The sequence below is a fragment of the Mauremys reevesii genome, linkage group 9 (assembly GCF_016161935.1).
Source record: "Mauremys reevesii isolate NIE-2019 linkage group 9, ASM1616193v1, whole genome shotgun sequence".
Taxonomy (NCBI): domain Eukaryota; kingdom Metazoa; phylum Chordata; order Testudines; family Geoemydidae; genus Mauremys; species Mauremys reevesii.
In genome coordinates this window covers 25,133,421-25,149,228 of record NC_052631.1, presented here as the reverse complement: position 1 = coordinate 25,149,228, position 15,808 = coordinate 25,133,421, and the positions used below count along the sequence as shown (strand labels likewise).

General features: G+C 43.4%; 1 long non-coding RNA gene across 1 annotated transcript; it reads left to right on the top strand.

Annotated features, from left to right (window-relative positions):
* Positions 1-2,200: 2,200 nt before the first annotated feature.
* On the top strand, positions 2,201-14,650 carry LOC120372392. Its single transcript, XR_005584939.1, has 3 exons — positions 2,201-2,299; positions 9,468-9,598; positions 12,435-14,650. It is a non-coding gene; the product is annotated as an uncharacterized LOC120372392 (long non-coding RNA).
* Positions 14,651-15,808: the final 1,158 nt, after the last annotated feature.

Below are 15,808 nucleotides of genomic sequence, written 5' to 3'. Positions count from 1 at the left end.
AAAATGCTCAAAAATGTCAAATAATGAATAAAGTCATTTTAAAAAGGTCTCTTTGTGGTTAGTCTGCAAACACACAAAAAAGGCTAAATTACAGAAACGAATTAGGTTGTAGACTACATCTAAATCACAAAACTTTAGATTTGACTACAATCCCAGTGCCAAGGACTCTGACTCAGATAATGTGTTTTTACTTCTTACCCATGCAGTAAGGAGTTTAGAAGATCAAGCCTCAAATCACTGTTCCTACACTTAGGAAACATCAGAGCATATCTGACAGTGAAGACATCCAGACCTATTTATAATATATAGGTAGGTTGGATTCTATTCTCAAACATTAAAAAGTGACACCAAAGAATGCCCTGTAAACAACACCACATTAAAGTTAGTTAAGCTACAAAGAAAATGTTAACTGTTGGAAGGAAAATATGAGCTGCAAAGTGGTTTCAATTGTGAATGGAACCACTCATCTGTTTTGGTTTTTTTTTTTAAAACCAAAACCACATTTGTTACCTCTCTGTTAAGTGTGTGCATCATGAGGCAATGGATCAGAATGCAAGACATGATTTTATTTTTAATTTCATGAAGGTTTGGACACAAATCACAGCCTGGTAGAATTGTTTTTTCTCTCTTTTCTATTGCTTAACATATTGAGGGATTGAAAAGGAGCATATGTGAGGACAAGGCTCTGATCATAAAGGCAGAAACTTGGCAAGTTTACAGATTTTGCTAGTTAAGTAACACTATGAGCTTCCTTAGCAGTCAACTCTATTTATCAACCAGTGCTTATGGCCTTTTGGAACGTTAATTGTGTCTAACTGAGCACATTAGATTCTGTAGAATGACCCATGGCCCCTGTAAACTGGAACTAGCTAATTTTATTTTGATACAACCAAATTGTGATTGTAAGTAACTGTTGGATCTCAGAGGACCACTTAAACATTGACTTGTATGTAGAAAAGCCCCCTCCAAAATAAATCCTGCCATCCATTTTTTAAATTTATAAATTTTATCAAATTATATAAATTCCATTAATAATACCTGCAGTATTGGAATGGTAATGTTGCACATTGAAGCATTCAAAAGTCAGGAAATGTCAAAGTTGAAGTGATCTGTGCAATCTTTAAAAAGAAGGGATAGGTAAATGGGTTCTATGACCTAGGTCTGAAATTTTAATTCTTAGTGCCTTCCCCCTCAAAATAAAAAGATACCTGGGAAAAACAAATACATATTTTGCAAAGACAATCTGTATCTCAGGTTATTAAGAGGAGTATGAGCAATCTGTAGGCCATAATTGCTCTTCTTGAAGCTGTGAATTTCATTTGGTAATGGTCATGTCTCCTCACACTTTTCTCCCTTTGATTACCAAAGGAATGTCCCAGTGTAATTTAATTTACTGCTAGTTTAACCTAATAAAGGCAAAACAAATTTTCAGGAGCCATGGATCAGCGCCTTGACATCTCCCTTTGATCTTCAGCTTCCTCAATCCACTGCCTTCTGTGCTACTTCACAGTTCGTTTTCAATAATTAATGTGCTTGGACATCATTAGAAGTACTATGACTAGAGGGCATCATAATTACCTGCACTGTGAATTCTTCATGAGAGGTTTGAAAACAAAACATTGACCGGCCTACACTTTGATCGATCTTGCCACAAAGAAGCATAACAGAAATCCATTCACCTAGCACTGTTTTTCTTAGCATTGCAGACAACATGGAGCCCCATGATGGGATATCTGTAGGATCCCTGCTGAGTCAGCTACAGAGCTTTGTGATTGTAAATTGATTGCCACTGCCATTTAACAGCTGGTGAGATGGTTCTCTACAGGTGTAACCTCCAGTTAAAAATGTTTGTTGGCATGTACTTTTCTATATATAATAATGTAACGGGTTCCCCTTCCCTACTAGCTGGGTTGGAGGTGTGTGTGGTTTGAGAGACAGAGAGGCATGGGGAATAGGAATTGAAACAATGTGTTCTTTTGAGGGAGGTGTCGTGTTGCCAGTTGTAGGGCAAACAGGCACTGCTGTGTGAGGGTTGAGGCTGCCTTAAAGTTATGTTAGATATTTTTAGACCATGTGGTCTTGCCTCATTCCTTTGGACATCCCTGATGTTACAATATTCTTAAAATTGAAAGTGTAGATGTATTATGTAAAGTTTATATTTCATCCTCCTTGCCTTCTTCATGTGTCACTTGTCTTCTCCAGCCTTGATCCTGCAAGAACTTACATGGGTACTTAACTTTATGCAGCGAATACTCTCTCTGAACTCAGCTCATTGGGACTACTCACTTTGCATGAAGAGGTGTGTGTGTGTGTGTGTGTTTAACTCTTTGCAATATCAGAGATAAGCCCTGATCCTAAAAACATTTATGCATGAAGTTAATGGAGCAAGTCTTGGTAGTAAAGATGAGCATGTGCATAAGTGTTTGCAGATTCAGGGCCTTAAATAGCAAATTCTTTGGGGGCAATGATGATATCTTAGTTTTGTATAGTGTTTGGCCACTTCTAGAAGATAAATACTTAATGTGAATTGACACTTCCAGCAATGGTAATGTGGCCTATTCTCCTCTTCTTTATATTGGTGTCACACTGGTTTGAAACCATTTACTTGATGGAAGTTATTCCTGGTTTACAAGTGGGTAACAGAGGAGAATCAGGCAAATATGTTTCAGAAGCAGCAGATTTACAGTGACTGTATTTTCAATGTTTATAAGTTACTTTAATGCCATTATTAAAGAAAAAATCATTTTTAATGGCTGTATTTGTGGTAATTGCCCAACACATTAGAGACTCTTATTTTGCTCAGCACAAAGCATACTTGTTTGCTTCCAGCCTAGATTTCTGTAAATGCTGTTAGCAATCTAATGACCTATCTAATGTGGTTCATGGAAAAAATTACCAGTAATTTTAGTTTATCCCAGATGAATTATATATTTTTATTAAAAAGCATCCTCCCACTCAAAGGAAACTTCTAGTACTAAGTTAAAAATTTTGCTAAACAACAACTTTTTAAAAATGTAGTGTTTGTAGCTGGTTTAGCCCCAGGAAATTAGAGAAAAGTTGGATGAGGTAACATCTTTTACTGGACCAACTTCTGCCGGTGAGAAAGAGAAGCTTTTGAGCTACACAGCGCTCTTCCTCTGTGTAGGTCTGTGCCTTGTCTGTCTCACCAACAGAAGTTGGTCCAATAAAACATATTACTTTATCTACCTTGTCTCTCTAACATGGGTGGCAGGCATAATTAGGCAAGGGGGCAAGCCCGTGTCCCACCCACGCTTTGCCCCAAGGCCCTGCCCTTGCTCCAGTACCAGATTTTCCATGGTGCCTGGCCAACGGTCCAAAGGGGCCCAGCCCGGCCTGCTTTTCTCTGCCTCTCCCCTCTCCCTCCTGTGGGGGCAGAAGCTTGATGCTGCCGGCTCCTGAAGCTCCTGCTGCAGCAGGGCAGGCTCTGCCGGCAACCAAGCTCCTCCCCCATGTCTTCCCCCAGTGTGCTACATTCCTTTCTTCTCTTCCTGCCGCTGATCAGCTTTTTGCCGGCAGGAGAGAGGAGGAGGGAAAGAGGCGGGGGCGGGGCCTTGGGGAAGGGGCTGGAATCGGGGCATACCTCCAGCCCCCTGCGCACCCTGACTCCTGCATCCCCCCCCCCTCACACACACCCTGCCCTGACTCCTGCATCCCCCCCATACACCCCCAGTCCCCTGCCCTGATTCCTGCATCCCCCACACATACCCAGCCCCACCACCCCATGGCCTGACTCCTGCACCACCCCCCCACAGCCCCATCCTGAGCACGAAACGGGAGCTTCTGCACCCCTTCCCCATTTCGACCTGCACCTCTCGTACCAAACAGGAGCTGCCCCAGGTAAGTGCTCCACACCCCAACCTCCTGCCCCAACCCTGAGCCCCCGTCACCCTAGCTCCTGGCAAGACCCTGCACCCCAACATTTTTTTACAATATTTGGAAAGATCATTAAGTGGACCATCAAGACCCACCGTGATTTTTCAAGTGGACTGTGGAAAAATAAGTTAGACTACAAGAACAATCAAGGTACCTGACTTTAGTTTCATTTACTTGCTATTACTTATAGGCAGAGGATGAAGGAAAAAAAGAATGAAAAACGGGGCCAGGGGGAGATAAGAGAGCATGTTGGTTTTCTTGGCTTGGTCCCAAGGAGGGGCCCCAAAAATGAAGCTGAGCACAGGGCCCCACTAAGTCTAAATCCACCACTGGCTGTCACATCACCTGGGCTGGGGATACTGTGTCAGCTGATCCCCAGTCTCCAACCTACCTGGGCCGTACAGCAGACATGGCCCTGCCCACTAGCACCTCTCCACTCCCTAGCCCGCCCACCACTTGCTTCCCCCCCTTAAGGCTTAGCCCTCTCACTTTTTAAAATGATTGCTTGTCTCCCCACCACACCCCCAGGCTTTTCTGGCAGCTCTGTTGCCAGGTATCCAGTTTTAGACTGGAAACTCCAGTAGAAAACAGGACCTGAGTATCTAGTTAGCAGTGCTGACTGGAAACTAAAAGTCCGGTTATAGGAGTAACCACATTAGCCTCTGCTCCTCCCACTCCCCCCCACCCCCGCCAAGGGCTGGAAGAGAATCTGTCCTGCTGCTGTGGGAGGAGGGGCAGTTCAGTGCAGAGAGAGGAAGAGAATGGGCTAGAACCAGGTAGGTGCCACTCTATGTGGGCAGAGGTGGGGTGGGGGAGCCTGTTTACCCCCTCCACAGCCCTGCTGCACTTGCAGTTTACCCCTGGCCCCTCCCTTGCTCCAGGGACCAACCCTAGCTCCCGCCCCACTGTGCTTTTGCCCCCAGCCCCTTTTAGAATCATTCCCCAGGGGGCCCACAAATATATTTACCGCCAGGACCACAAAAAGTTAATCCAGCCCTGCCTCGCTCCCTCTCCCCCCCGAAGCTGGCAGGGGCTCAGCTTGGTGCTTGGGCTGGCCAGCAGCCCGGGGGTTGGGGATGGCTGGTGCTGCTAGGGCAGGCTGGCCAGTGGCCTGGGACAGCTAGAGAAGATGGGCCGGCGCTTGGGGTGGTTCAGCCTGGACTCCTCTAGCCACGATGGGGAGGAGGGGAACTCGGGGCTATGGCGGGCGAGTGAGGTGGAAGGGGTGGGGCTTCTGGCAGAAGGGGCAGGGCTAGAGGGCTAGCTTCCCCCAAAGGGGAGGTTCATGTACCACCCATGATCTGCAACGTAGCTATTTCGCTGAAATGGATGAGAAGGAAATTGAATTCCAGTAGTTGGTTGCCACTGCAGTGTTAGAGAATCTTTTCTCTGAAAAGACTTGATTCACAAGTCAATTGTCTCTGCTTATCTTGTTGTATTCCCAGGAAACATTGGAAGGGTGAGTAGTAGTGTCCTATTTTATAATGTTTTCTGTTTGAACAAGAACATCACAAGTCTTCCTACAAAGAATTTCTTTTTCTTGGTCTTCTATGTAGTGTCTCAGCTTACCTAACACTGAAGATATTGTGTGACAATGCCTGCCATGATTTATAGATGTACTTCTCATCAATGCTAGTGCAAATAAGGGGAAATAAGAGACCTATATATTATAGACAGGGTCTCATGTATTCCATAGCCACAAACTGCTGCACAACACATCTCTTGCTGCAGAACTGAGCTCCAGAATCTGTTGTCTAACTCTCTCTCAAGTCTGTTAAATTAACCTTGAAAACATGAATTGAGTATTTTCCTCCTCAGTCTGCAGACAACCCAAAACAATAACTGTGAAAGGCCTGGCCTGCACCAATTAATCTCAAGTTGTATTAACCAACAGACAACAATTTCAATGCCACATTAATTTCATCTGCAGATCAGCTAAACATAAACATCTAGCTAACATCCACAACCACAAACTGCCTCTCGTTCCTCTCAAAGTGCTTAAAGCACCAAATGTCCCCACTCCAGCTCTTCAGTCCTCTCCATCTTGCCCTGGAAATTTTCTATAGTGCATCTGGGGATTGTCAATACAAAAACCTGTAGCACATTTGAAACTGAAATTGTGGGGGCAGCATAACGAACACCAAATTTTAATGTACAAGTAAGTAACACGAGCTACTGTACTGATTGGATTATTCATTTTCATATTTATTTAAAATCTCCATTTCAGTAACTTAAATGAAGGCACTAAAGAATCCAGTCTGCCACAGTAGAGTGATGTAGCTATTATTTATTATTTCTATTGCAGCTGTATCTATGAACCTTAATCAGGGCCCCATTGTATAAGGCACTGTGCAAACACATAGCATAAAGACCGTCCCTACCCACTGATCGCTCACAATCTAAGGGTATGGCTACACTTACGGTTTGTTGGTGTGCTGGTAGTGCTGGGGTCATCCAGCTGTGTGTAGAGCAGCTGTGTGTGCACACCACACACACCACTCACAGTGTGTGGTGTGCCACATTGCATTTTTTGCAGTGCTGAGTGCTGCATGCATGGCAGCTATCCCAGCCAGCATTCAAGTGCACCAACGTGCTTTTCAAAGAGGGGTGGAGTGGGTGTACTGTGACACAGGGGGGGGGAGAGAGAGGGGATTTTTTGAGCCAACACTGTGTGTTAGCTTGGATTGGAAAAAAAAAAAAAATGTTCATGAGCCCTAGGGTCTTAATTCTAATTGCAAACAGCCTGCCTCCAACACAGACTGCCCCTTTCACTCTCACTCCTGTGTGTGTGTGACAGAGGAGTGGGAAGAGAGAGAAGAAAAAAAAAAAAAAAAAATGCAAAAACTAACAGCCTGCAATCAACACTGTTTCCCCTGCCTCTCATTTGATCGTTCACAGCCAGGTACAGATAGTTCCTTTGCTGCTGTGAGTTGTGTTTGTTTTTATAGCAGTTCAGTTCAAGCTCGAGCTCGCTCGCTTCTGTTGTTTTTCACATCTCCTCCCTCTCTCATTTTTTTGTTTACAGCAGGTACAGAACGAGCTCCGATCGGAGCCGTTTCACAACAAAACAAAGAGAGGCTGCATAACAAAACAAAGAGATATATAAAGCATTAAAGGATACATTATTCTCCCTTTCACCCAAGCTGGTGTGTGGTGTGTGTTGATGACCATGATGACAAGCGCAGCAACACCAGCGCTGGATCTCTATGCTGAGTGAGGTGCCAGCCAGCGCTGCAGCGCTGCAGCAGCTTGCAGCGCTGGAAGTGCCCTGCAGGTGTGGCCACTTACTAATTGCAGCGCTGGTGGAGGCTTTCCAGCGCTGCAAATCGCCAGTGTAGCCATACCCTAAGAATTAAGGGACCTTGCCACAGAATTTAGGTCCAGTTTGCCATGGGGTACGTAGGCCTTGATTTTAGGACAAAGGAAGTGGTCCAGGGACTAAAAACTCAGGTTCTTTCTACATCATATCCCAGGACATGTGATGTTGAATAGCTCTCCTTAACGATGAGGCATTTCCTAGCCTCATTCTTTCATCCCAGCCAGAGAGCTGTGAGAGGAGAGGTTTACAAAGCTTTTACTTCTCTCACTTGTTGGTCAGCAAGGATAGGACAGGATCATATGTTTTGTGCCATTAAAACAAGATATCGGACTATTCCCAAGGTAAATTGCATTAAGAGATTTTTATTTATATAAATAACAAGAGAATAATGATGGATGAGGTTAGGCTGCTATATGCTGTGGGTGGGAAGGAGATTAATGATCTAGGTGTCATGGATCCCCAGGATTAGTGTTATGTCCCCATCTTTGGAACAGTCTCTAGGGGGAACCCTTTCAATGCACCAGATGCGCCCTTCTGCCCCCCCCCCCAGGGGGGTGGGTGTCTCACTCTTTCTCCAGGATGAGCCCTGCAGCTTCACAACCTTCTTACACTGGACATCTGAGCCTTCAGCACTCCTGCTTCACACTGTGAACTCCATTCAGCGAATCTATCTGAAGTAGGCTCCTGAAGGAGACTTGTACGTTCTTCAGGAATCAAAACATTTCTGCAAGCATTTGCAGGGACACTCACACAGCCATGTCAAAACAGAAGGGTTTATTAGTCAACTGAACACAGCAAAGGAAGTCCAGAGGTTAGTATAGAGAAATGAAGGTTAAAGTATAGCCCATTCTGGGTAGTCGGAGCCCAACAAAGCTATAGTGAAGAAGTGAACCCTCTTTGTCAAAGCTCTGTCTATCCATCTGTCTGACCACCGTCTTCAGACTCCCAGGTGTGCCTCGACTGCCTCCTGTAGATCACACTTAAACTTCCACCTCTCAGTCCTTTGGGGGAAACGCTGCTCAACTTCCTGAAGAGAGGTGGGTCAGTCTATATAGCCATTGTTTGCTAGAAGCAGATGTCCCAGTGACTGGATTTGCCATTGTTTTCATGGATTTTATACTGATATGGGGTCAGCCTCAGCAAGTCCCTTTCCAATGACCCATTTAGTCCTGGACAGCTAGGTGCCATTCACACCTGTGTTTTAGTCTTCCCCAGGAGCAAATGGTCCCTCTCCATCCTTGCCATCCAAAATGCAGCACATAGGGGAAACTGGGGCACGAATACACTTCATAAAAATATTACAAAAATTTCCCACTTAACTGCATGAGTTATGGCCCCAAAATTAAATGAATGCTTTGGCTTGGCTTTCAATAACGATGATATTCTAGCACATAGGCAAGATGGCTGCTGATGATGTGTATAGAGATGGAAATTACCAAATCAGAAGTGGAAGAAAACTGGAAGAGCTTAAGGTTTCAAATTTCCATCCCAAAATACTAAAAGAACTGTCACAGGAGGTTGCCATTCCAGTAGCAAGGATTTATCTTCCTATTTGAGTGTGGGGATATATGACTAGAGAACAATTAATGTCATACCTACATTTAAGAAAGGGGAGTGGGGGGGAAGTGATCTGGGTGATTACAAACCTATTCGTTTGACCTCAGCAGTATGCAAGGCTTTGGAACAAATTTTAAAGGAAAGAATAGTTAAAAGAATGGAGGTAAATGGAGAAAGAGATGTAATATAACATAGGTTTACCAAAGGTAGATCATGCCAAACTAACCAAATATCTTTCTTTAAGAAAACTGATTTTTTTAGATAAGGGAAATGCAATAAATCTAATATACTTGGACTGACATGGTACCACATGGGAAATTATTAATTTAACTAAGAAGATAAGGATTAGTACAGGAATTGCAACGTGGTAAAGGAACTGGCTAAAAGGAGGAAGGCACTGGGTTGTGCTGACAGGTGAACTTTCGGACTGGAGAGAGTGGAGTTCCTCAAGGACTGGTCTTGAGAGCAATTTTATTTAATATTTTTATTAATATTGGCAGAAAAAGTAGGAATGTGCCAATGAAATTTGGTGATTCAAGGTTGGGAGGCATTATTAATACAGAGGAGGATCAGAATATTATACAGGAAGAACTGGATGAACTTGAAGACTGCAGCAACAAAAACAGGATGAAATTTAATAGTACAAAGTGTGAGATCATGCACTTTTAGGGTCTAATTATAAAATTTCTGTCACAAGCTAGAGACTCATCACTTGGAAAGGGAAAAAAGAAGACGACAGACCTGGGAGTGTTGGGCAATCACAAATGACTATGCGCCACCAATGCAATGTTGCTGCAAAAAAGCAAACACGATCCTAAGATCCATCAGGTGAGGCATTTCCATTATAGCTACAGAAGTATAATGCTATGGTACAAGGCACTGGTTTGGAATACTGTGTACAGTTCTGGGCGCCAGAATTCAAACTGGAACAGGTACAGCGAAGAGCTGTTAGAATGATCAGGGAAATAGAGGACCTAATTTACAAAAGGACATTAAAATAACTTGGCTTGTTTAGCCTGGTAAAACGAAGACTGAGTGGGAATATGATTGCTCTCTGTCAGTACATCAGGGGAGAAGTGTGTGATAAATACTGGGGAGGGTGAAGAGCTATTTAAGCTAATGGACAATGTTGGCATACAAATAAATGGGTATAAACTGGCCATGAACAAATTCAGGTTGGAAATCAGAAGAAGGTTTCTAACCATTGGAATAATAATGAGGTTTTGGAATACCCTTCTAATAGCAGTCATGGGGTAAACAACTAAATTAATTTTGAGAGAGAGAGAGTCCAATTTATGAGTGTGAATGTATACCAATATAGCTATAGTGTTGTAATACCATGTATCTTAGGTCCAATTAAAATCAACCAGTAGAGCTAACATTTTCCGTAATGAAACCTTGCAACAAACCACGTGGGAACAAACTTGATATTAAATATTATTTGCAGAAATAACTGAAATAACTTAATTTGAGAAAAATAAACTCCTCGTGCTCTCTTCATGAAAAGAAATCAAGGTTAAATCCATTCAATAAACTTGCTATGAATTATTTGCTCACCTTTACATGGCAATCTGCCTAAAGGTCCACATGCTGCTATCAGCATTTTGGAACAGTGGCTAATCACTAGCAATTAACACTGTATTGTATGTGCTTTGTGTGCTTTTTCACTGTTTCAATAGTCCTACAAAAAGAAGTGGAAAATTAACATCATGAGACTGAGCACTGTGTGTACCTGCTAATAGCTCTTAGAGTTATTCCTGTACTGTCACTATGCAGAGTCCTCACTTGCTGTATTCTTCTCCTTCAATTTGCTCAGAGTGAAAGCCAGTGGTTTTGTTGTAATGCAAAAATACACAACAAAGGACTTGCTAGGGTGGCTAACGCTGGAAAACGCATATTTATGAGATATGTTTTACAATGTGTTACTTCTTACTTTTCATTTTGTTTAAAGTTCATCTAACTAAAGCCATGGGCACAGGAGCAAAAATATCATTAAAAATACATGCAACTTACAAATCGGACCAATGTCCAGAACACTCATCCCTGACCACAAATGACTCCTTACAAGCACTGCAATCCACTCAACCCTTCTTCCACAGTGTAAGAACAGACAAGCTTTTTAGTGAGACCAAGTGGTTGAGGTAATATCTTGAAAGTGAGGTGACCTGACAAAGAGCTCTCTGTAGGTTGAAAGCTCATCTCCTTCACCAACAGAAGTTGGTCCAATAGAAGGTATTACCTGCCAACTTTGTCTCTCTAATAGCCTGGGACCAATATAGCTACAATAACACTGCGAACAAAATTTTTAGCGTGCCTTGAACAAAAGCAATCCCAGCTCTCATGGTCCATCTTGGAAAGGCCCCCATGGATTCTGTAACTCCATGAAGTTCCTCTTGTGGCTCCCGCAAGGGGCAGGGTTGGGGATTCATGAAGGTGGGAAAGACTGGGAAGCTGAGCTCCATATATTTAGATCTTGGGGAAGTCATGTGGAGCTCAAGCTCTTGTGCAGTCTGCCATTAACCCCCTATCACAGACAGTGTGCCTGTACGCCTCTTTTCTGTCACTGTGGCCCTCTTTTCCCCCACCTCCCACTCCAGGGAAGACTGGGCAATGCAAAGGAGAGTTAATGCACAGATGTAAGCTCAGTAAATCACCATTACATAAAAAGTACATGCTGCAAGATTGTCTGGTTCCACAGCCTGCCATTACCCTTCCAAACACACGAGTCCCAAATGTGTGTGTGTGTGTTTGTGGTGCACGGCGAGGCAGATCCTTCTGTGGGTTCCCTGGAAGGGTGGGAGAGTACTATGTATCTGCTCTCCCCTCACCTGAAAATACTCCAGCCTTTCTGCCCTCCTTCTTCTCCTTCCTTTATTAATGCAATATCAGTTGGACTGTTTTAAGCAGTTATTAATTGTATTTCTGGGCAGGAAGAATAGTATGCTTAGGTAGGTCAGTGGACTGGGAGTTGAGACCTGGTTCAGCTCATGGATCAGCCCTGTCTCTCCACCCCACAACTGCCTGTCTCTTTGGATAAGCTGCTTGATGTGCCCTACTACACTTCAGTTCCCCAACTGAAAATGGGAACAATTCATTCCTGCTTCACAAGAGTGTAGTGAGAATATGAGACACTCACAGCTGTGCTCAAATGCTATCATAACAGGAGCCATATACGTACTGAAGTAGAGATTCCCGCTCCTCCAAAAAAAATCTGCCAGAACAGCTTACTAGATCTCAGTGTTATCACATAGAATGGCTCTTCTGTGCATCTCCAACTGTGAATCCTGGCTTAATCTGAATTTGGATTCATTTCTGCTGCCCATTTCTTATTTAAAATATCACATTTTGTTCTGTTTATATTTAATGTGTGTGTTTTTACAAATACGAACGAATACAGCCATCTTCCTCCCCACCAATTTTTTCCAGTTGGATTCTAATGCTTATGAAAATTAAGCCCTGCTACTGCACATAATTTTCATAAAATATTAATGGCTACATCGTTTCTGTGCTGTATGTGGAACATATAAGGTATGCAGATATGTATTTGAAGAAGGGGCTTTTGTGAATCCCACCGCTTTTTTTGGAGTGTGTAGCCTACACAGCAGAGTTTAATATAGAAATTGTTGCAAATATTGGACAGTAAACACTTTATTTTCCTGAATAGGACTCAGTGGCCTTGATCCTTGACTGCAGCTGGGGAGTGCATAGCCCAACTTGGGAGAAGAGGGTGTATGTCGCCTGTAAGCCATGTTCTTTGCTCCCCTAATACACTGGAGGACCAGACTGGCCGACTGACTCTGAGTTAGAGCAACCTTCTGATTGCTCTACCATCAAGCCAAAACAGCAGTGAGCCCTAGAATGGTGTAGACGGTGTTGCGCTTTTCTTCCCAGCTATCCCCCCTGTGCCAAAAGAAAGAGCAGGAACCGCTGCACTAGCTCTGTGAAAGAACTTCCTAAAAGAGGATGATCTTCCTGGCTTTAGGGCCACTTAGCCCCAATGCTATGGGGGGCAAAGTGACTGCTGCATGGCCCAGGATGGGGTCATGGTTTTAGTCAGTGTTTTTCAACTTGCTGATGGCAGTTAATGTTTAAAGGGAAGACTTAAGATGCAGAATCATTTAAAATGATGTTAATTCCGGGTGAACCCCAGCAGCTACGGAGTTGACTTTGGCTGGCCCCACACCGGTATACTAGGCAAGCAGAAAAGGTGAAGGAGCCCTTTTCCATCCTACAACTCACACGTAAGGTGCAGCCAGAATTTGTCTGCAAGGCTGTTTGCTGGGCATGTTGGGGATGAGCAAGGACTGCCAGGATACTCCCAGACAGGCCCCCTCATGGCTGATGGTAGACTATGGACTCTCCCACGCCGCCCTGGCAGAGAAGCACTTGGCGAATGCTAGCTATGCTTTCTCAAATATGTAGCTAGAATCAATTCCTAGATAAGTCCTCGTGGCATCAGTGGAGTCTGTTTATTTTTCAAAGGCATAATGAATCCAGGCAACACTGCTTGAATAATGCACATCTTTCCTAGTGTACCATCACCTTGTAGGAGGCAAAATTTGGTCCCAATTGTACAAACGATTGTGACAGATTTATGTTACCAATCTGCCTGGGCCGTCAGGTGATCAGGCTGAGGCTGCAAGATCTTTAGGGGAGGAGATGGAGGAGCACACCAAGTGATTAAATTTTAAAGCTTTTATTAATAAAATAACAGTGGAGAGTGCTGGGGGTTCCCCATGTCACTCAGAGGAAGGAAGAAAGTGTTAGTGCCCCAAATCCTAACCCACTTTCGTACTCACACCTGCACTACCCGAGGCTGGCCAAGCCTGGGTGTAACATAAGAAGAAGAGGGGGAAGGGTGGATTGGAGTTCTTGTCCTGTGCATGGGTCGTCCAGGGTCCACTGTTGATCTCCGATTTGCTTTGGCTTTCAGGAGGGTTTTAAGCTCTGGGTTCTTCTTGGGGCGTTTTGTCCAGGGACCTCTGTCCCTCGTGCTCTTTGTACCAGTCCATACTGGCTTTCTGTGGCTTTCTCAGCTTTCCCAAAACACACTGGCTTCAGGGATGCAAAAACTGTTGTTTTCCCCCAGGCTGGCCTTCGCTGTCCCACTTGTTTTTTGCAATCTCTACAGTCCTGCTCAGTTTAGTTCTCCTTTTCTCATGGCTGGCTGGGGTTGGCTAAGATAGGAACACAGCTGCAGACTGCTTGTCGAGTGCCGTGACCTTGGACTGGGGCCAGCAACTTATCTTCGGACTGGGCTAGCTGAAGTGTCGAGTTAACCCGTTCTCTGCTCTCTTCGGCCTCCCGCAACCTGCAAAGAAACCTTCCACTCCACACTCACAATGCCTTGTGAAGCTTGCAACAGTGTTAGTAACATACAATGCTGACTTGCCTCCACAGGGGACCCCCCTGAGGGAGGGGGCCACTGGGTCGTGACACTATTCCTCTTTCCATGTTTCTGAGCCTCCCTATTTGTACAATGAATCTATTTAATTGCTTGACTCTGTATATCTTTCTCCCAGTGTCTAAGAAGTTGGGGTGGTGATCTCTAAATATAGATGCACTGGGCTAAATCTCATGTTCTCCTTTGCAGCTGTATGAACGTCAATGGGGTTACAATGGTGAAAACAAGATGAGATCTTGGCCCACATGTTGAATTACACAAGAATGCAATGTGAATAGGTTTAAATGGGATGCAGCAATCCCCATTTTTATGCTGTGGTTTGCATTTAATCTAAGCAAAGTAGGTTTCACTAAAACATGTTCTGTATTTGTTTTTAAGCAGAGAATGTTTGAGGGAGGATGTCATATAAGCACACTTACATCTACCAATGTGATGTGTGCCAGCAATGCCCCTCTGCCATGTACGTTGGGCAAACTGGACAGTTTCTATGCAAAAGAATAAGTGGACACAAATCAGATGTCAAGAATTATAACACTTCAACCTCCCTGGTCTCTCAATTACAGACCTAAAAGTTGCAATTCTCCAACAACAAAAAAACAACTTCAAAAACAGACTCCAATGAGAAACTGTAGAATTGGAATTAATTTGCAAACTAGACACCATTAAATTAGGCTTGAATAAAGACTGGGAGAGGATGGGTCATTACACAAAGAAAACAATTTCTCCATGCTATTTTCCCCCCAACTGTTACTCACACCTTCTTGTCAACTGTTTGAAATGGGCCGTCCTGATTTATCACTACAAAAGTTTTTTTTTCTCCTGCTAATAATAGCCCACCTTAATTGATTAGTCTTGTTAGAGTTGGTATGGCAACACCCATTTTTTCATGTTCTCTGTGTGTGTATATATATCTTCCAACTGTATTTTCCACTGCATGCATCTGATGAAGTGGGTTTTAGCCCATGAAAGCTTATGCCCAAATAAATTTGTTAGTCTCTAAGGTGCCACTACTCCTCGTTCTTTTTTGCTGATATAGACTAACACGCCTACCACTCTGAAACCTGTTACGTATCCCGTTCTTCACTTCCAGTTACATTTAGGTAATTACAAAGAGACAATAATTATTTTTAAGGTTCCATAAAGAACACAGAGAAATACCAAGTGAAAGGATTCAGTCAGGTTAAACTCATGAGCCAAATCTTCATATAAACCAAAGTCAAAAAACCTGTATATTTACACCACCTCTCGATCTGACCCCATGTATTCCTCCCTTACTAATGTAAGGGTGAAAGTCACCCTATGCAGGGGACCAACCATAAGGCCTATTTTAAACTTAGGGTTTGAGGCTTGGTCTACGCTACAAACTTCTGCTGCACAACACTATTTGAACTTAAACAAAAATCTTTAAAAAAAATAATTAAAACAATACTATTAATATAAAGATTTAGAAAAATTTATTTAGTTAACAAAAACCTCATTTTTTGGTCTAGACTACAGTGTTCCCTATCTCTATTCCTGTGTACTAATTACTAACGTTCCTCCAGGTGAAAAGTGCATGATCTTCCTTAATACAAAGCACTTAAGCACACGCTTGAGTTCCCAAGCATGTGCTTAAGTGCTTTGCTGAATCATGG